At 42.0% G+C, this 21,094-nt stretch overlaps 1 protein-coding gene across 2 annotated transcripts in view; it reads right to left on the bottom strand.

Annotated features, from left to right (window-relative positions):
• Nucleotides 1–21,094, bottom strand: part of DNTT (DNA nucleotidylexotransferase) — a 432,122-nt gene that overhangs the window by 100,164 nt on the left and 310,864 nt on the right. The window lies entirely within an intron of this gene.

Below are 21,094 nucleotides of genomic sequence, written 5' to 3' on the forward strand. Positions count from 1 at the left end.
CAAGCACTATTTATTTATTTATTTCAGGTACTTGTATAGCACTGTCAATTTACGCAGCACTTTACATATATATTGTACATTCACATCAGTCCCTAACCCTCAAGGGGTGTACAATCTAAGGTCCCTAACTTACATTTATTATATATTTATTTCAGGTACTTGTATAGCGCTGTCAATTTACGCAGCACTTTACATATATATTGTACATTCACATCAGTCCCTAACCCTCAAGGGGCATACAATCTAAGGTCCATAACTCACATTTATATTCAACGGCCAATTTAGACAGGATCCAATTAACCTACCAGCATGTCTTTGGAGTGTGGGAGGAAACTGGAGTACCCAGAAGAAACCCACACAGGCACAGGGAGAACATGCAAACTCCAGGCAGGAGGTGCCATGGCTGGGATTTGAACCAATGACCCTAGCATTGCCAGGCAGAAGTGCTAACTATTTAGCTACTGTGCTGCCCGTTAGACCTCAAGCACACTGCAGCTGTCAAACGCTCGTATTACAGGCATTTGACATTTTTATTCTGCCCCTAAATGCCTCTCTATGTTAGCCTATGTGTCTATGTACACATAGGCGTTTAGAGGCAGGGGAGTTTAGAAGCAGAAGTCTTAGTGCACCAAAACCACATCCAGGAAAGGATTGTTTGGCCAGAAAAAACACATCTAAATGTATATTCAAATTAATATTCTGGCCAATTAAATAAATAAATGCCTAAATGCTTGCTGCATTTAAACATGTTTGAAAAACGTGGCTTTATGAGTGTTTTTAACACTGCTTTGCTGTCAGCGGAAAAGTATTGAGAAGAAACTAGTGCGCATGACGTCTTAAAGTATTACTAAATTCAGCAGCCTGCATTCACTATATCTGGTCTCCCACAGTACACAGAACATGGAAATGCAATGAATGTAGTAAATATAAACTGCTAAATACCTTTTCTCATCAGCAGTATATTGCAATCTTGTGACTTCTATCAGTGCCCAGCCGAGCACTGGTTAAAGTTTTTGGATGGAGTTTTCTTTCTGCTCTAGGAGGATGCAGAACCCCTGACCTCTGTCTGGACAGTGCTGATTGGCCTGTGCTAATCACATGCACTCTCCCAAGAAGGAAGAACATCTCTCCAGCAATGCACACAAAACTGAGCATGTGTAGAGTGTCTCCACACGATATGTGTTATTAGGGGATAAGAGGGGGTCACTAGAAGAAGGGGAGGAACAGAGAAGACAGGGTCAAACGGCATTTTTACACAATGCAGAGGATTAGCCCCTTAGGGTCCACAGTGAGTATAACAAGCATGCTTTACTGCATATACAGACTGATTTTACTATTGTGGGTTTAGTAACACTTTAAAGTCTGCTGCTGCTGTGCACCTACAGATCCTGCACTTTATACCTACAATTGTTTTATTTTCCAATGATCAAATTGCTTTAAATAATACAGTGTGAATGGCAGATAGTCACTTGTAATAACCAATTTGTAATCAGTTTTGAACTGCTAAAAGCTCAAACACAACTGGTAGCTCAGAGTTAAATTGACCAATCAGGTTACAATCTGATTGTGAAATCTGCTAGAGACTTTCCAACTCTTAGGGCCTTTCATACAAATGTTCTGATTGGGTCCGCCTGCCCGTTTTGCAGGCAGACCCGATCGGAATCTCCATTCTCCTCTATGGAGCGCCGACATTCAATCCGCCAAAAAGGGATGGATGGGGATCCAGTTCCCCTTCTGTCCGTCAGATCGGATGGGATGAAAACGGACAGGCGGTCCGTTTTCATCTGACCGCCCATTGAGGAGAGCAAGCAGCTCTGTGTCTGCTCTGCAGCAGCGAAGGGGATACAGAGTTGTCATCTGCTTGCTCAGTGGGGATCAGCGGAGAGATCCCTCACTGAGCAAGCGGATCTGCTAAACGGGTCCGACCCGTGTGAAAGAGCCTTTATGTGAAATAAGTCCCCCTTCATATGGCACTTGCCTGCATACACCCGATTCTAGCTGTACGAATCAGCAGATTCCTACAGTTGTAATGGCAGGTGGATGAGAATGGCAGCAGCTGCTCAGCCTGCATAAAATAATGACAGTCTGACAGAGGCCATCACTGTTCACATGTATAGTCACACCCAGGGGCTGACTGACAACTCATGGGGCCCCCGGGCAATAGAGGATCATGGGGCCCATGTGTCCTCACCCACACTCAAACCACACCCAAAAAAGTCTATTAAAGGTACTAGGGGCATCTCATGGGGTCCCCTAATGACCCTGGGCCCTTGGGCAGTGCCCGAATGTCCAAATGGTCAGTGCGCCCCTGGTCACACCCCAAAGGGTAACCTGTATTTAGGGAGAGATGTCTGATCCAGACATTTATCCCTAACCACAGCTTAGTGCGTAGCTACAGTACATGCGAACAGGGACCGCTGCCAGCCTGTCAACACTTTATACAGGCTGAGCAGCCACTGCTATTCACATGAACTTGTCATTCCAGCTACAGGAACCAGATGATTCTTGCTACTGGAATCCTATGTATGCGGGTAAAAACCCATGTGAAGGAAGCCTAAGGGTCAATCTAAATGGATATAAACTGAATGGATTGTTGAGGTGGACCTTCACATTACACAGATTAAGAAACAGTAAAAAAAAAGTATACAGTGTGATTGTAACATGTACTGTCAACTTAAATGATACCTGTTATTGCTCTTTAAATGAATCCTAATTTCCCAAAAAAGAGCTAGATATTATAGATGGCTAGCTAAAGGCTGATTAAAATACCAGGTGAGATGCTAAACTATTTCAGTCCTGTATTAAAAATAATTGGCCTGCCAGGATTATCACTTGACAAGACCATGCGCCACTTCTCTCTTAATTTAGAACATTAAAGAGCAGCAATTTCAGGGGAGCTGCAGATATTTCATGCATTTTAATCCTGCCTCATATCTACTTAATGTGTTTCTCCCTGTATGGATTAAAATAAAAAGGAGTATTATGAAGCATGCCGTTTCTGCTTGAGAAAATAAAGCTTTTCTTGTTTCTATACAAACATGAAATCTTCGCATATATAATAGAAACCAATGTCATTATGCAAGGCTTTGCTGCTTAAGATAACACACATTTCTAAGTGGAGTAAAACACTGTTCTAAGTATAGTGCTTACTTATGTAAAGTTGTCCAACCACAGCCATTTTTCAGACAAAATAAAGTTCTTTCAGGCCTTCTCTGATAGCATCTGGTCCATGCATGGTCTAACCGCATTGCCAAGGCTGGCAGATGTATGCTCAGATGCCAAATGATTAGAATGAAGACAAGACAATACAAGGGTCTCATTGACATATATTTTAGCAATATGTGTATCAAATGTTTTTGAATTGTATTTCATAGGTGTCTTGGCTGTATAGGCTTTTGAAGGGTCCATAATAATTGATAGTCATGTTTTAATTGTGGAAACAGAGACGTTGGATTTTTCCTGTACCAGAAAAGAACAATAAAATTCATCCTGGGCTTTTAGAAGGTGATTGGCTCTAATTTTGTGTTTGGTGCTATAATTGTCAGTGGGTAACAGACCGCACATAGCTGATACCCATCAGTTGGTGGTGTGGGGATGGAAGGCTTGAAGTGGACTGGATGGAACTGTGTGCTGCTGGTTAAAATACTAATCTCCCTTTTAAAGTTCACCTCGAGCCAAAACATTCTATTTAATTTTGGATAGAGCAGGGAAATGTTAAGACAACCCTGGTATGTTGCTCCTCTTCCTCGGCAATATCTCCATGGACTCTGACAGCAGGTATGTCGACTCACACAACTGAGGCTGTATTCAGAAGACACTTCCTAAGCACACATTTACATATGAGCCTACTGGTAGAGTATCAGCCATGGACAGCCAGAAAGAGAAGAATCTGACACACCTGGAAGTGTCAGATTTTTCTTATTTTGCTGCTGCCAATAACTCCGCACTTTCTAAATAAAAGCATTGCTGAGGAGGGTCAATTATAATTACAAATACAGTTTTATTATCTTTTTTTATCATTGTTGAGTGTGAGATGACTGCTGCAAGCTCAGAAAAGTGGAGCCAATACCCTGTATGACTACTGGGCTTTTTTGGGGTTGACCAGAAGGATGTGTTATGTTAAGTTAAAGGATAAGTTCACCTTTTCGGCCAGAATTTCACTTTTCATAATGAATAGAAGACTTTTCCAATGCCATTTCTGGCTTTTCTCTCTGCTTTTCTCTTACTTACCTCATCCCCAGGAGGTGTAATTTTTTTGTCAGTTTCTGTGAGATTTTGAACGGATTTTCAGATTGCATAATTTCCTGTAGATGGTCTCTCAGCATTTTCTTCCTGTAGGCCACTTCCCAGAAGCCTTCAATTCCTTGTTGCATCATAGAAGAGGGTATGAAATGTGTTCACTACTCTGGACCAAACCTCCCTCATTACAATACTACTTTCCTCCCACCAGTTATGTAGTACAAGGGCCGTTCTGATTTGAAACAGATTGAACTGATTGTTCAGGTGTGTCCTCCTATTCCACAGTTCTGGTAAATCTAAAGGAAATTGTACAGAGCTTGTACAGTCAGATTGCATAGTGCATGGCCATCTTTATACAAGTACAGGAGTGGACAGAGGCACTCAGGTGTCAGGCCCCGTTTACATCTCCATGTAGTGAACATTCACATTCCCGCATGTGTTTGTTTTGGGTGTTTTGGAGCGTTTTCACTCATCACGCATAGGGCAGCTCATTCACTTGAATGGGCTGCTATACACGCAACAATTGCCCCAGAAAAGCTCCAGACCTTTTTTTGGAGCAGAGCATAGTGCGTTCCTGAAGTTTATGGTGCGTTTGCTGCACTTGGGGTGCCTTTAACATGTAATGATAACACAAACATGATGTACATTTGCAGCATATTTCTGAAATGTATGGCAAAGTGTGCAGATTGCTATGCGTTCAGAAACACACAGATGTGAACAGAGCCTCTTTGTTCTATGTAAACGCACCAATTTCAGTTTCAGGTCCCAGTCACACTGAGCGTAGAGGGAGCGCATGTTTTTTGGCTCGTTCTTCCAGTCACACACATAAGGCAGCCCATTGATTTCAATGAGCTATACTACATATGGCAAAGTAGCCCATGGGACATTTTGGAGTGATGCAAGTTGCACATTTTTTACTTCACATTTTGCTGCATTTGTCACCCGTTTTTTCATGTGGCAAAACACATGCTTGTTTATGTTTTTGCTGTGCCAATAACAATTAATGACACTGAGAGCACAGCTAGTTAACTAGTTAGGTACATAAATGTGGCCATACACTCTACAATCTGATTGTACAGTCTCTGTACAACTCCTTTAGATTTACCAAAACTATATAATAGGAGGACACACCATCTATCCAATCACTCTATATCCAATCAAGCACGCCCTTGCATTATATCAGGGGTGACCCGTGGGCTGCATGCGGCCTGAGCACGTGGGGATAGATTCCGGTGATGCTGTGAAAAAATAGTTGATGGGTGCAAGATGTGTGTGCTAATGAGATCACCTGATAATCTGCTTCCGGGTTCCTACTAGCTCCTCTGTCCTCTGTCTACATTCCAGGAATTTTAAAAGCTTTCTAAGAAATTTACCAAAGGCTAAGGTAAGGCCTTGCTCTCCAGATCAAACAGAGTTTCAATATTTATGCAACTGAGGTACATCAATGGTATATTGGTGCATAGGGAAGCAGGATTTTTGTGAGCTTTAAGATAATGTTTTAGTATTTTTGTTATATCTATTTTTTTTCTCTTTTTGTTGTTGGGTATTATCAGTTTTGGATTCGGGTGTCTTTTATATTTTTTTTGTGTTGTATATGTTTATTGAAAAATCTTTAATAAATAAAATGTGGATTAAAATGTTTCATTACCTTAATTTATAAAAAAAACTATTATTCTGGAGATAGTGTATCTTTACAGGCAAAGTGTTAGGGTTAAGTGGTAAAGGTAAGTATTAAGTGTTAATGATTATGTTTTAGGCTTGTGTTAGAATCAAAGCTCAACGTTAGGTGTTAGGGGCAGGTTTTTAGGGCTTAGACCAGGAAGGGTTAAAGGCTGATGTATACTATGCATGCATTAAAACATACATGTGTTAATACACATTTCTTGGTGCATTGTTGTGTGTTGCATTGGGTATTCCATTCAAGTTTAGCTCTGCTGAGAGCTCCCAGTATGTATTTCCAGCTCCCTCTGCATCGGAACAGTGTGCATAAATAACACCAGTTCTAGCGTTGTGCCTTTGCCCCCTTACTTTGCTGTGCCATTCACAAAGCATAGTGTAAATGCCATCACTGTGCTGTTGACATTATCATCTATTAGCTTGCCATCAAGTACCCAAGTATTGGCCAAGCTTCTGTGGAAAAGCCATACCTGTGTAGGATGGTCTTTAATATAACATAACATACTCCCATATGGGAGGAAGCATTTTATATTGGATTATGATAGGTTAAGGGGAATCACAAACATGTATGGCAGTTCCCATAGGAGTTTTGTCAATATTCAAGCATTTGATGGCAAGCTAATAGAAGTAAATGTCATCAGCACAGTTATGACATTTGTACTGTGCTTTGTGAATGGATGACTAGATCTTTCCAATACAGTGATCCCCACGTGCATATGCATTTTAGTGGTGCCTTGCACCCTAATGTATGGTGTACCTTTTTTGACACAGTCCACTGTTTGCAAATATTTAGACATTACATTGTATCAGATATTTGAAAGGTGATCCTGCACGCATATGAACTAGCCACTCCCATAACTTTCAAGATATTTCAGACTATTGTTGGTGTACTGCACTGTACTGAATGAACAATCTCAGTCTGATAACCTTTGGATATATTTTGTACTTTGTACACCTGGTTGCTTGCGCACACTGTAGGCCAGGGATCTTAAAATTCATGAGGGTCCACTTTGTAATATTTTCTTCTGGCAGAGGTCAACATCTTCTGTTCATGCTGTAACACATCGCAGCCCCCTTTTACATCACAGTCCACCCTTGTACATCATTGTCCTCAGCCCTCCCCCTTCACATCATGATCACACTTAACAACACAAATGCTTCTTTACATTAGTGTCCTTAGGGACTGTGGAAACTGCGACACAGTGGACACAGAGACTGTGGATACAGTGATATCACAGACCCCGTTCACATCACAGTCCACCCTTTAAAGCAGTCCAACAGTGTCCTCAGTTCCCCTTCACATTACAGTGTCCCCTTTACACCTTGCTCCTGTAATGCCCTCTAGTGCACATCGTTTTTTTGTGTTTAATTAGAGGCTAGAACCCTGGGTCAGTCAGCCTGGGAGTGAGTCAGTGATGTTACTTCAGGTTAGGCTTGAGGACTCTGCAAGTCAGTTCTCTGATACCTTACCCTGCTCAATGGTCAGGGATGAGAAGGGGCTGATCTGCATATGGCCAATTCCCAGGCAGGAAACCTGGCATGGTGGCTGGGTCAGCCCTTAAATATGAGAGAGTTGGAGTGGAAGATGGAGTGAAGAAAGGTGCTGCTGATGTGGAGCCTGGGAGGGGGTCCCAGAGGAGGCGGGGCTGCCTATAGGCTGAAGCTGGACAGAAGGACCTCTACTGTCCCACACTCTACCAGGGAAGGACAGCCTGTCAGCAGGGAAAGAACAAGCCCAGCGTAAGGCCTGAAAGCACCTTCAAGCAAGAGGAACAGGACAGTGTGAGTACTTCAACACCCCTTGAGTCAAAGAAGGGAGAGGGTGGTAAAGTGCAATACCCAACTAGTTCTCACTGGGACTATATTCTTTGTGTGTCTCAGAATCCCTTGCCCTGGAATACTCTCAAAACAGCCAGGTGGTTGAACAGATTTTCATTTGGGGTCTGAGGAGATTCATTTAAGGGGACCAAAGACTGTATGCTAATCTGTCAGTAGGGAAGTGCCACTCCTGAAGGAATAAAGAGCTAGGATCCATTTGTTCTTTGTGATTTTTCTCTGTTATTTTTGCTGGAGTCTTGCCATTTTCATCCAAGAAGTTGTCCTCCAAATTGTTCATTTCCATTGGGCATCCCATGTATACTCCTAGGCCCCATCCAAGTTGTCAACCCCTAATGAAATAACAAAAAACAAGCTCATGGATTGTTTGCTGACTTTGGATGAAAGTGTGGAAAATGCTTTTGCCTGGCTGTCTAGAGCTTAGGGGGAGCCAAAAACTCAGCGTCCCTCATGAGGGTAGAACTACACACCCTTTTCACATCACAGTGCCCCTTTACACATCACAGTGCCCGGCCACCGCTATCATCCTCACAGCAGGCAGGGAAGGGAAGGGTTGCATATTGGGACAGAGGGTGGGAGCTGCCCACCTTATTACACTAACAAGTGGGTAATTATCGGCTTGTTAATATGAAAAAAATCCTGTTCTCTGTCCTGATATGCAGAACCTCCCACCCACCCACTGTGAAGATGATAGTGGCAGCAGGGCAAGAGAACAGAGAGGGAGAGCGAACACCCAGACTGCTAAGTGTCATGACCCCGGTCCAGACAGTACTGTCGCTCAGCCTGGGTCCGGACTGTGGTCCGCCATTTAGTGAACTCTGCTGTAGGCATTCGTTTGCATTGTGCTGGAAACATGGACACAAAGGGGGAGATTTACTAAAACCAAATCACTCTTTTTGGTGCAGCTGTGCATGGCAGCCAATCAGTTTCTAACTTGTTGTTTCTAGCTTGTTCAATTAAGCTCTGACAATAAATCCTGGAAACTGATTGGTTTCTATGCAGAGCTACACCAGATTTGACATGCTCCAGTTTTAGTAAATAATCCCCAAAGTGAATTACCAAATTTTAATGTGTACTGTAACTTGTTTGAAAGAACAATGCAAGCTACCGCAGTGCAAATATGCAGGTTTTAAATGAAGCTACTGTACAGTGACTTAAAAAAGTATTAATACCCCTTGAAATTTTCCACATTTTGTCATGTTATAACCAAAAATGTAAATTTATTTTATTGGGATTTCATGTTATAGACCAGGGGTGGCTAACCTGTGGCTCTCCAGCTGTTGTGGAACTACATTTCCCATGAGGCATTGCAAAGATGGGAAGTTACTGACTTGCAGAGGCATGATGGAACTTGTAGTCCTGCAGCAGCTGGAGAGCCGCAGGTTGGCCACCCCTGTTATAGACCAACACAAAGTGGCACATAATTGTGAAGCGGAAGGAAAATGATAAATGGTTTTCAATATTTTTTACAAATAAATATCTGAAAAATGTGGCGTGCATTTGTATTCAGCCCCCTTTACTTTGATACCCCTAGAACAAATTACCTTCAGAAGTCACCTAATTAGTAACCTGTGTATAATTGAATCTCAGTATAAATACAGCTGTTCTGTGAAGCCCTCAGATGTTTGTTAGAGAACATTAGTGAACAAACAGCATCATGAAGGCCAAGGAACACACCAGACAGGTCAGGGATAAAGTTGTGGAGAAGTTTAAAGCAGGGTTAGGTTATTAAAAATATCCCAAGCTTTGAACAACTCACAGAGCACTGTTCAATCCATCATCCAAAAATGGAAAGAATATGGCACAACTGCAAACCTACCTACACATGGCTATCCACTTAAACTGACAGGCTGGGCAAAGAAAGCATTAATCAGAAAAGTAGCTAAGAGGCCCATGGTAACACTGGAGGAGCTGCAGAGATCACAGCTCAAGTGGGAGAATCTGTCCACAGTACAACTATCCACAAATCTGGCCTATATGGAAGCGTGGCAAGAAGAAATACATTGTTGAAAGAAAGCCATAAGAAGTCTCATTTGCAGTTTACGAGAAGCCATGTGGGGGACACAGCAAACGTGGAAGAAGGTGCTCTGGTCAGATGAGACCAAAATTTAACTTTTTGGTCTAAAAGTAAAATGCTATGTGTGGCAGAAAATTAACACTGCACATCACCCTGAACACTCCATCCCCACCGTGAAACATGGTGGTGGCTGCATCATGTTGAGGGGATGATTTTCTTCAGCAGGGACAGGGAAGTTGGTCAGAGTTGATGAGAAGATGGATGGAGCCAAATACAGGGCAAACTTGGAAGAAAACCTGGCAGAGTCTGCAAAAAACTTAAGACTGGGGCCGTGGTTCACCTTCCAGCAGGACAACTACCCTAAACATACAGCCAGAGCTACAATGGAATGGTTTAGATCAAACCATATTCATGTGTTAGAATGGCCCAGTCAAAGTCCAGACCTAAATCCAATTGAGAATCTGTGGCAAGACTTGAAAAGTGCTGTTCACTGACACCCTCCATTCAATCTGACAGAGCTTGAGCTATTTTGCAAAGAAGAATGGGCAAAAATTTCACTCTCTAGATGTGCAAAGCTGGTAGAGACATACCCAAAAAGACTTGCAACTGTAATTGCAGTGAAAGGTAAGGTGGTTCTACAAAGTATTGGCTCAGGGGGGATGAATACAAATGCACGCCACACTTTTCACATATTTATTTGTAAAAAAGTTTGAAAACCATTTACCATTTTCCTTCCACTTCACAATTATGTGCCACTTTGTGTTGGTCTATCACATAAAATCTCAATAAAATACATTTACGTTTTTGGTTGTAACATGACAAAATGTGGAAAATTAAAAGGGGTATGAATACTTTTTCAAGGCACTGTATATCCAGCATGTCCTGCAGGCGTTAAGTGGTTTTAAATGTCTTCCACAATGGCTTTGGTGAAAAATGTGGTTAAAATTCCAAGTTTTAGTACATAGTCAGGAGACATGGCCAATGTGGGACCAGTATAATTATAAATATATATATATATATATATATATATATATATACACACACACATACTTTTTGTGACATGGTTCAATTCAATTTTCATGTTTCTTTAAAAAATAGCCTGGAAGGAAAAAAAATGTTTACCCTCAATGTACATTCTGAGCTTCTAATGTACAGTATTTCATTAAAAGGCAATTAATTGGCTGGCTATTGTAACCTCCTGATATCAGAGAGGCAGATGATAGCATGTTCCTGTAGGCAGTCCAGGGAACAGAAATAGATGCAGATGATGGATGGGGTGTCAGAGATGGAGGGGAATAACTGCAAGACAATGAATTCATGTCTGCTATGGGAAAATTACATCTTTCTGGAAAAAATGTATTACAGAGTTGGAGGTTGTGGGAATGATGATGATCAGCATTTACTATTCTAATGTGGCCCTTTTATGCAGTATTTCTACCGTATTAAAGGACAAAAAAAACAAATGGCAGCTTTCAAAATGATGACAAAATGCTATAAGGGAACCCCAATAAGCAATGGCTCATTGAAGGTCTAAAATTTATTTTAAAGGGTTGTGTAGACAAAATATAACACCCTCAAAACATTGTTATGGTTTGACATTGACTTATTTATTGCTCTGTCCACAGTTGCCTAGAACATGGCTCAGATCCCTCTATGCAGGTAATGGTGCATTATAACACTATCATATAAACACAGACAGTGTGCAAATTACCTACATGCAGCCAGCTTATTCTGTGTTCTTTCCTCTAATAGAACTATGCAAATTCCAGCATTTTTCGTGTAAAAGTCAATCAAACAATCTTCTCCCTATTCACACCAGCCACTATATCATTATATTATTTTTATGTACAAAAAAAGTCATCCGTTACAATGTAAATTATTATTATTATACAGTATTTATAAAGCGCCTATAGTTCGCTCAGCGCTGTATATTACAAAGGGGGACAGAACAATACCAATACAATGCAAAACATGAGGGAATTGAGGGCCCTGCTCTTTCGAGCTTACAATCTAGGAGGGAGGGGATGGTGGCACAGGAGGAGAAAGCTGTGGGGGATGGAGTGGTAGGAAGAATGGAGGAGGTCGGAAAGTTAGTAGGGGGTGGGGTAGGCTTCCCTGAAGAGATGGGTTTTCAGGGTGCGCCTAAAGGTTGGGGCAGGGAGTTCCAGAGGATGGGTGACACCCTGGAGAAGTCCTGGAGGCGGGCGTGGGAGGAGGAGACCAGGGAACTAGAGAGAAGGAGGTCTTGTGAGGAGCGGAGTGTGCGTGTTGGGCGGTACTTGGATATTAGGTCAGTGATGTAGTTCGGGGCAGTATGGTGGACAGCTTTGTACATCAGTGTTAGAATTTTGAATTTGATCCGTTGCGCAATTGGAAGCCAGTGGAGGGATTGGCAGAGGGGGGTGTCGGAGATGGAGCGGTTGGAAAGGTGAATGAGTCTGGCAGCCGTATTAATGATCGACTGAAGCGGGAATAGCCAGCGGCGAGGCAGGCCAGTGAGGAGGGAGTTGCAGTAGTTGAGTCGTGAAATTCAGCTTGCTACTTCCCCTTGAATGGCCTAGCAACATTATTATGTCTGTTGGTGACAGACGAGAGGAGCAGCCATTTGTGTTCAACCTGTGCATGAAAACCTGTCAGCAATGAATATGATGGGACACAAGCAATGACATGCAACCAGTGACCTATTAATGTATTCCAACTCACTGCAGCTATGCTAAAGTCTTAAAATCCCTAAATTTACATTAAAGGGAGTTCTATGTAATTTACTGCAACAATCTTCCCATAACAGTATATGTTCATTCATATTTCATACACACTATTTTCCTTAAATAACAAACCTACCTTGTGTAGACATCCAAAAGGCCTGAGACTGCTGCTGGGTGCACAATTTATGATGTGATGTCAGCTGCCCCAGCAGACTCAAAATTGTCACTCAAAGGACACTGTTTAGCCAGCTTTGTCAAACAGGTTGTTTACCCGTGGTTGTTAGGGGTTCCTTGAGCAAGTAACAATTTCTGCCTCTCAGATAAGTACCCATTGACAACAATGATCTTTGTATCTACCTGTAAGGGAGGGGATTCTTCCATCTGACTAAAAATGTAAGGAGTATTTAATAGTAATTATTAGCAGGGGTTCTCTGAGAGGTTTTTTTTTTAAATGGTGACTGGTTCTCTTTAACCACTTACTTGCCTACTGGGCATTTTTACCCCCTTCCTGCCCAGGCCAGTTTTCAGCGCTGTCACATTTTGAAGGACAATTCTGCGGTCATGCAACACTGAACCCAAACAAAATTTTTATAATTTTTTTGAGACAGAGAAAGCTTTCTTTTGGTGGTATTTAATCACCACCGGTTTTTATTTTTTGCTAAACAAACTAAAAAAGACTGAAAATGTTTTTTAAAAAGTTTTTCTTAGTTTCTGTTATAAAATTTTGTAAATAAGTAATTTTTCTCCTTTATTGATGTGCGCTGATGAGGTGGCACTGATAGGCGGCACTGATAGATGGCACTGATAGGCAGCACTGATGGGTACTGACAGACATCATTGATGGGCACTGAAAGGCAGCTCTGATGGGCACTAATACGTGGCACTGATGGGCACTGATATGTGGCACTGATAGGTTGCAATGATGGGCATTGATAGGCGGCACTGATGGGCACTGATAGGTGAAACTGATAGGTACTAATAGACCACACTGATGATCAGTGCCCTGATTATCAGTGTATATGTCCCCTCTGGGACACAGCTGATCACACGGCAGAGCCTACGTCATTGGCTCTTTATCACGATCGGTGATCCGCTATGTCTGAGGGACACAGTACATCATCAATAGCCGCACAGCGCTCCCCCGGGGACACAGCATGTGCAGCTAGTATGGAAGGACGTCATATGATATCCTCCCAGAACAAGAGAGCTCCCGCCCATTCGTCATTTCTCTATACAGTGGGTAAGAGGCAGTTAAAGTATCTACATCCCAAAACAAACGTGTAATATATTACAGCTTATCAGTCCTTAGATGTGGTGATTGCTTTAGTTTTTTCAGGCTTTACTTCCTTTATTTTTACCTGGTGGTTCTGCCAGTAACACACCTGCTGTCCTAGGTTGACACGACTAACTTACCTACTTTATCATGTTAACAGAAACAGTGCAAGACTACTGAAACCCCTCTAATTCCGGGAATTGGAAGGGGTTTTAGGCATGGTTCACACCTATGCGTATTACAGTCTGCTGCAGAAAAAAAGCCCCTGACCCTTTCCAAAAATGCAGCGGTTGAAACCTCATAGATGTGAACATGTCCCATAGGAAACCATGTTAAGTGGACTATAATGAGCTACTGCAAAATGAAAAAAGCACTAAAAATGCATAGGTGTGAACCAGGCCTTATAGCCCGCAGAACAATCTAACTGATAAGAATGGAACAGAGATAGAGGGCAAAGGAAGATATCAGCTCACAAGATTATTTGCAAGATCAATAGGCATTTTTTGCACTTAACAGATATAATAAAAAGATTTCTACATTATGTTTAATGGTGCAAAAGGGAACAAATAAGAGAAGTTCACCCTGAAGAAGTCACGTGGCCTGTGATGAAACATGTTGGGTGGAGACTAGTGATGTCACTTCCGGTCATACCCAAACCGGCACGAGTGATGTGAGGAACCATTTTGATTGATGGCTGTGATATGCTTTTGATTCATTTTGTGAGTGACTTTTTTATTTGAATAAAGTGTTCATATTTTATGGGGTTGCACTATGATCTATTCCCTTTATTTTTGATCATAAACACCTTAATTCCACTGGATATCGGAGAGCATGTTCCCTTAAAGGGCCAGAACTAATGAAGTAGCCACTGAAGATCGGCAGTGGATAAGCAGAATTTGGTTTCATCCCTAAGCGTGTATGACCTATTTGTTAGGTCAGGGAAGAAGGTGAGTGCATGGTGCACCTACCCGGTGATGGGAAACACCACAATACCACAATATAGTCGGCACGGTGGAGTAATGCATATGTGTTCACTACAGTTCGGAGTTACATATAATTTGTTTAATGTAAGTAGATACTGTAACATGTTTAATTTTTGGTTATATAAAACGGTGTTGCACTATGGTATGTTTTTGTTTTATTTTGCACGGATCTGGAGTTTAAAGAAGCATAATACGTGGAAGGAACACATCACGGATCAGAAATTTGCGAGTTTTTGGCCTATTATAATCTATAGGTCAGTAGTCAAGGTGAGTAGGGCGTGGGGTCACAAGTCAAGCACGGTGTTGATTATTGCTGGATGATAACACAGCATATACTGGATTGGGCGTTTATTATTGGAGAAAACATTTTCTTGGACTGTCACTTTATGTTTCTAAAGCTTATGGTTCTATTTATGATGAGATAGCACACCACATTTTTTTCATTTAAGAGAAGTTAATTGTTACAGTTTTAATAGTTAGGTTGAAAAATACAGGTCCATCTAGTTTAACCAATAGATAAACAAATAAATAATTTAATTGCATCCATATACAGAACCCTATACCCACAGTTGATCCAGACGAAGGCAAAAGCAGTACTAGGATCATTGGTTCGAATCCCAACCACGGCACCATCTGCTTGGAGTTTGCATGTTCTCCCTGTGCCTGCACAAATTTCCTCCAGGTACTCCAGTTTCCTCCCACACTCAAAGACATGCTGGTAGATTAATTGGATCCTGTCTAAACTGACCCTAGTATGTGTATGTATGACTGTAAGTTAGGGACTTTAGATTGTATGCCCCTTGAGGGTTAGGGACTGATGTGAACGTACAATATATATGTAAAGCACTGTGTAAATTGATGGTGCTATATATGTACCTGTAATAAAAAAAACATCGTCAAATTTTCTCTAGTGGGGGAAAAATAAATTCCTTCCTGATCCCACAGAAGTCAATCAGATAGGATAAACAATCCCCGGTGTATTACCTATAAATGGTAATATCCAGTTATGTTTTGTTCATTTGGGAATGCATCCATCTGTTTTTAAATCAATCTACTTAGCTGGCTAGAGCTAGTGCTTGGAAGTCCTTTCCACATTTTCACAGCTCTTAATGTGAAGACACTTTCCATATGTGGAGGTTAAGGCTTGGTTCACACTGCCATGACTTGGAATCCGACTTGTGAGACCCCAAGCTGCATGGCATGTAAAATCCCATGTTAGTCAATGAGAGCTGTCTTAATTAGCACTACTGAAGTCTCTCTGACTTTAGAAAAAGTTCCTGTACTACTTCAAGGCGTCTTCTATCCAACTTGTGCCCATAGACTTTAATGGAAGTTGATTCCAAGTCAGATCCTAATTTATATTGATGTGATTTGGATCCGACATTACAGGAAGATTACCCAAGCATTCCCTGAAAGTTGCTTTAGTGTTGCTTCAGAGTTGCTTCAAAGTCACTTCAAAGTAGTACTCAAGTCACCTGGCAAAGTTGCACTGTAAGTTGCAGTAATGTGAACCAAGACCAAACCTCTTTTCCTCCAGACATAAAGAGAACCCCCTTGTTCTCTGTAATGACCTTAATGGGAATAACTTTACATCAAACTTTTACATTGGTTTGAATGTGATTGGTGGCTGTGAGGTGGCTGTGAGCAATACTTCAATACCGATATCTTTTACATCAGGCCTTCTGCATGTTGGGAAGCAAGGTGAGTTTTCTGGCACAACCAGTAGGCATGTTTTATGATTAGCTGATTACTACCAAAGGAGGTTGACGTGTCCACTACTGCAATGCGATGTAAAATTTAAGTACTCAATAGCCTCTGGTAGTTCGTGTTCGTTGTAAGCATTCCAATTTTCAGTGTTGACTGGAGTGTTCCTTTAGGATGGACAAACATTTTAGAACGTGGTAGTGCAATGTTGGAGGAGCAAGATTAATTTCTTTCTTCAGCTTGTGAACAATGAAGATGTCCTATGTGAATGCAGACCTCATAATCTGTTTCCAAATAATATTGCAGTCATTAATGCAGTTGGCAGGGCACATACTGTGTAACTATTCACAGACCGCTTACAGGTATATGAAGATACGGTCACAGTCCAGTGAGCATTCCACGCTATAGCCCCAGAGGCACAGGGAGCTCAGCTTTCACTTTAAATTGTATATGAATTTGCCAATAGTCCATTAATTGCAAATCATTATAAATGGATAATGTATTGACAAATTACTCCTTATACCATTGTTAATACTTTTGGGAGGGATCCAGCCTTTTATCAGAATGGAGCTACACAGTCCTCAGTAGCCACACTAACTTGAAAGTGATGACATATCCAATTGTATTTACATTTCCTAATTTATCATGTCATCATTTATTATGCTTACAATGTATTTAACCACAGACATTGGATGGCAAATATAAAAACGAAGAGCATTATGCATTTGGTTAAAGTATATCTATAGGTATAATTCTGAATTTGCCTGCACTTTCTGACCTGTTGGCAAATGTCACCATGAACAATTGAGAAAGTGAATCTTCACTGCTATGACAGTCATCAATGAAACCAGACACATTTCCACACTCTATCCACAATTAAAAAAAAAAAAACTTCAAGGTAAAGATACATTTTAAGGAGTTGCTAAACATCTTTCCTGAAATAGGCTCTGCTGGAGAAATGTAAACTCTTACCACCTCTGCAGAAAGATAAGTTATTCAGAGCTAAACAGTTCATGGTTCATTTGTTTCTACTGGAGACCAGGGAATGTGCAAAACTGGCTCTAACATCAGCTATGTTCAGATGGGAAGGTTGTTAGGGGAAGTGTTTTCATAGATACTCATAGAACTAAAAGGGTATTAATGGCAGCACCTCCCTTAAGAATCAGTCTTTTACCATGACAGATTGAAGAGCCAAGATTAGAATTCACACTTCTCTCTAGCAGACCTCAGTGAATTAAGGGTGTAAATTACAGAACAACTCCTTCATGAGTATAAGGAAATAATATAACCTCAGGAGACCCTTATTTTATAACATGAGATGCTAAACTTACTGTATGTAACTGTACACAAGGAACTCTTTATTTTCATCAATGTGGCTAATAATGTCCAATCTCACTGGACAGATGATCCAAACACACTGGAAAACAAATGTTTGTATAGGGTATCAGTTCTTCCCTTAGACACATTCTACAGTTAATTTTCCTAACCAGGTATGCAATATTGGAGACCACCATGCCGCTACAGTACCCCTCTATGAGCTACCTAAACATTTTAGACCTCAACCAACACTGCACCCATCAAGGCCAAATACACATCTTTAGCATTCAGGCAGCCTTAACTCTGCTGTCCTGGGCTCTCCTCCTCTCCTTCCCCTGGCTGAACCCTGATTTCTCCCCCAAATAGGTCCCAGCCTTTCCTCTCCTCATATGGATATTATGACCCTGGGTATTCTCTTCAGATTACCCCACTCCTCGATATTTTTTTCATATTACCTTGATCCAGGTTATTTTCTTTATATTACCTTGACCCAGGGTATCTCTTTACATGACCGTGGTTCACAGTATTCATGTCATATTACCTTGATCCTGGGAATTCTTTTCATGTTACCCTAACCCAGGGTATTTTCCTCATATTTCCCTGACCTACGGTATTTTATTCATAGGACCCTGACCAGGAGTGTTCTCTTCATATTATCCTGACCCAGAGGAATGTCTTCATATTACCCTGACCCAGTGTGTTTTCTACAAATTACCCTGACCCAGGGTGTTCTGATTATATTTCAAGAATGTAGTAGCTACTTGCCATCCTTGTTCCAGCAGTGTGTCTCCTAAAATGCGCAGCCATGCTTACTCTCAGGTTTTCCCTCAGGTGTTGCACACCTTGTTGGTGCATTCCGTGAAGAGATGCCCATGCATTGTTTGTCCACATGAGCTCCCACATGTTTCACAGTCTGCACCTCTTCTGTTCTGTTGAGCCTCCCTGTATCTCTGCTGCCCTCAGGTCAATGCACTCTGCCATAGCCACTCCAGATACACTGATGTTTTTGCTTCTGGTGGCTGCCAATGCTCTGTCTACACTCTACATGTTGCTGCTGGCATTGTTTCTGGTATGCTCTACCTGTTACTCCTGGCCACAGGCACTGCTTTTGGTACGCTACACCTGTCTCTCCTGGCCATAGACACTGCTCCTGGTATGCTACACCTGTCACTCCTGGCCGCAGGCCCTGTTCCTGGTATGCTAAACCTGTCACTCCTGGCCATAGACACTTTTTCTGGTATGCCACACCTGTCTCTCCTGGCCATAGACACTGCTCCTGGTATGCTACACCTGTCTCTCCTGGCCATAGACACTGCTCCTGGTATGCTACACCTGTCTCTCCTGGCCATAGACACTGCTCCTGGTATGCTACACCTGTCACTCCTGGCCGCAGGCCCTGTTCCTGGTAAACTCTTCCTCTCGTTCCTGGCCACAGGCATTGTTCTTGGTACACTCTACCTGTCATTCCTAGCGGCAGGCACTGTTGTTGACACTCTGTTTGTCAAACTCTGCTGCTTCAAACTCTTGCAGCTGGGCATAGCTACATCGGGTACATTCAGTTTCCAACCTATGCAGCTGGACACAGCTACTTTAGGCACAGTCTGTTTGCCAAATTATGTTCCTCTTCACCCTTGCAGCCAGGCACAGTGATTCCTGGTATTCTTTGTTTGCCAAAATCTGCTTTTCTGAGCCTTTGCAGCTGGACACAGCTGCTCCTGGTACATACCATTTACCAAACTCTGCTCCTTCAAACCTCTGCAGCCTGGCACAGCAATTCCTGGTATGCTTTATTTGCTAAGCTCTGCTTCTCTGAGCCTTTGAGGCTGGACACAGCTGCTTCTGGTACTCTCCATTTGCCAAACTCTCTTCGTCTTGGAGCTAGGAACATCCAATCATGTCTCTTTGGTGCTCCCACTAGCTTCCTCATTTTCTAGTTGCTTGTCTGTCTCTGCCAGTGATCTTTTTGCATCATGCTGCTAAGTCTGCCATTATCTGGGGAAACAATCTGGAGGCAGGATACAGAATCCAAACCTGGTGAATACCCCCTGTCCTTTAGACTCTGTTCCTCAGGCAGTTGTATTCAGGGTAGTGTCCAGTTCCTTCTATTTCACTTGTTTCCTGGCAATGTCATTTCATTAATTGCATTTGAAAACGTGCTTTTCTCTGTAGAAGAATTAGACTCCATTAGGGTGCTGTTGTGCTAGTGTGATGGTATTTTAGGAAATGAGTGCACAATACCAATGCACACGTTCCTGCATTAAGAGATGGCTGTGTATATAAGTGGGTGCTGCAGCGACCATCAGCTGGAACTAAAAGATCCAAAGAGAAGAATGTCACCAGCACACCGAGGGTCTCCAATGTGGGTCCAAAGCTTTAATGAGCGATCACATAGTTACTTCAAGAACAAAATTTAAGAGCCTTGCAGGACCCCTTCATGCCTGATGAAGGGGCACTGCAAGGCTCTGAAACGTTGCTCTTGCTTTAGCTATGTGATCTCTTATTAAAGCTTTGGACCCACATTGGAGACCCTCGGTGTGCTGGTGACATTCTTCTTCTGTTATTTTAGGAAAGACGCACCAAAAGTGAATGTGCTTGTAAATGTGGTAGCAAATTAAGAAATGTGGCTGGGATCAGAGGCAAAATGTGCTTTCAGTCGCATACTGCAAATGACCAGAAAGTTCCACAAAAGACAAATTGTGCCCAGGTGGGAAATAAGCAAGACGCCAACCAGAGGCGGACCGACAACTCATGGAGCCCCCCGGGCAATAGGGGATCATGGGCCCCCTGTGTCCTTGCCCAAACTCAAAAAAGCCTATGAAAAATGTACCAGGGGCATCTCATGGGGCCCCCTACTAACCCCAGGCCCTCGGGCAGTGCCCGAGTTTCCAAATGGTCAGTCCGCCCCTGACACCAACCATATTTGCACATAAACAAGAATGTGTATCAATGGGGGGAGGGGACACAAAGTGTTTCTTTGCACAGCAGTTCATTTATTTTTTTCATATAATCCATAGCAAATCCAAAAACAGAAAAGAAATACTAAAAAGACAGTAGTCAGGTGGGTTGGGAGGAGGTGTAAGATTAGAGGATGAAAATGATTATGGAAAGCAAGAAAGAAGGAAAAAGGCTAGTGATAAAAATAAGTTATTCACTGATTTTTCGCGCTGCCTATAAATGCCTAAAAATGTCAGTTATCCTTTTCTTGGTGTAAATAACTGTGCAGCACTGATTAAGCCTGGGAAGCAGAATATATACTTTGTCCACCACTCAGATATAATAGTATCACTTTGCTTAGCTAATGTTAGTTCTGCCTGTCTGCAGCTCCCTAATTACAGTATGTATG

The sequence above is a fragment of the Staurois parvus genome, unplaced genomic scaffold (genome assembly GCF_062004578.1).
Source record: "Staurois parvus isolate SC_StPar_1 unplaced genomic scaffold, SC_StPar_1.0 ptg000525l, whole genome shotgun sequence".
Taxonomy (NCBI): domain Eukaryota; kingdom Metazoa; phylum Chordata; class Amphibia; order Anura; family Ranidae; genus Staurois; species Staurois parvus.